This window comes from Osmerus mordax, chromosome 9 (genome assembly GCF_038355195.1).
Source record: "Osmerus mordax isolate fOsmMor3 chromosome 9, fOsmMor3.pri, whole genome shotgun sequence".
NCBI classification, from domain to species: Eukaryota; Metazoa; Chordata; class Actinopteri; order Osmeriformes; family Osmeridae; genus Osmerus; species Osmerus mordax.
In genome coordinates this window covers 3235026-3236994 of record NC_090058.1, presented here as the reverse complement: position 1 = coordinate 3236994, position 1969 = coordinate 3235026, and positions in this window count along the sequence as shown.

The following is a 1969-nucleotide window of genomic DNA, read 5'->3' as shown; positions in this document are numbered from 1 at the left end:
TGCCATTGTAATGTTTTTTATTTTATTTTTATGCTACGTCATTTCGTGGATACCGGGGTAGGGTACTAATATAATATATTGTCCCTACACGAGGAAGTGACAAATATAGGTCGTTTGTAATCACACATCCCTTAAAATATTTAGCATTCTGGGTGAGTCGACTTTTGCGCATGCCTACTTAAATTCAGTTGCCAGACTGCGAAGACATCGACGGTTTAGTCATGTAACGTTAGAGATCCAATCCAGAAAGGATTTTGGAAGTTGCTCAATGTACAGCAGGCTACTGCTAAACTGTAGCTCCATAGACATCAGGGTTGTGAGGGATTTCTGACCATGCTCGGTTAATATTGATTAAACGGATTCTGAAAACGATTTAAATGTTGACGCTGCGCTCGCTAGTCCAGGCTAGCTAGCCTGTAAACATTAGGCCAGAGCTAGCTGTACTACTGTAGTGCTTAAAATAGTTGTAATTAACCCACAGCTGACGATACGTCATCTTCTCCCATACTGTGATGGACTGACAGCAGTAGCACAAATCTGGCATGAGGTAAGTCAATTGTTTAGTTAGCCCTACACCCACCCAGTAGGCCTACACCCACCGTCCATACTGAGACCAAGTATGGCACATTTAGCGGATTTGTCGCTAGATTTGGCGACTTCTCACCATCCATAGCCACAATACAAATATTACTTGGCGACATTTTACTACTTTTTGGAATCTCCGTTTATAGTCGTTAAGCAGCAGCAAAATAATTTAGCTTACTTCCGTGTTGTCATAACCGCCAAGTTAACTTGCACCACCCCCGTCGTCTAAAGAGGCTTCAATACAATACAGGCAAGGAAATTAGCAAGTCAGTCAATGAGGGTTGTGGTATTTGAATTTTCTTTTCTCATCAACCTATTAACAAACTATACCACGCATTACGTAAAACGTATTTTTTATTTATGATACACTATGATCGCAATAAGCAGCTGCGTAGAGGACATATAACACTTCGTAGTGCGACATGTCATGTTTGGTGGTCGTTAACCCATCAGTAGTCCTCTCAGAATGGGAAACGTGCCCGGAATTTGGTATCAGATATCCTTCAAGTCACATGTGTGTACTGTACAGTGCATAATAACTGACCTACTTGGTAAGTACAATAAAGAAGACAGCTATGAAAGGGGGGGGGGGGGGGGGGGGGTTGTGGAACTCACAGCAGCCAGTGGACAGTATCAGAATCAGAAAGGGATTTATTCGCCATGAAAGTTTGCACAGACAAGGAATTTGCTTTGGCAGGAAGGTGCATACAATAAACATATACCTAAAATTTAAATATGTGGACTAACTATACTAAGGGTACATAGACTAGCAGTACTAAGTGGAATAAATATAAGTTGCTGTAAATTACAATATAAAAATACAAATATTACAAAAAATACAAATGTACAAGATACCATGTTGTGGTGCAGTGCAAAAGCAGAGTGTTTTAAGCAATAAGTCATTTGAGTCAGTGTGGTCCCTTGGCCTTGTTGAAGAGTATGTGTTCTACCTGTGTAGTATGTGCCATGTAAGCCAATACCAGATTCCAGTATCACTCGCACGCCTGGTCAAGGTTAGTAGGGGCCACCCAATAGCATAGTTGTTGTTGAACTAGCTCCTTGGGAGCAGATGGAAAGTGCCATGCAGTGGAAAAGCAACAAAATGTGTTCCCTGTCAGATTGTGATTTCACACAGATAATTTCTCACTTGGGACATGCATTTGGCTTTTTTCTTTTGAATTGTTCACGGTCAGTTGAATGATTGACGGAGGGCTGTAGACAAGGTGATGTGATGGGTGGTGAATCGTTTGGAGTGTGTGATACTCGATGACGAAGCCAGTCACCTGGATAATCCACAGGTGAGAGAGACCGTAGCAGGACCCCAGGAGGAGTGGTCCAACGCCAGGTAAACACTTGGGCTATGGCTGGCTGGCAGGTCAGTAAT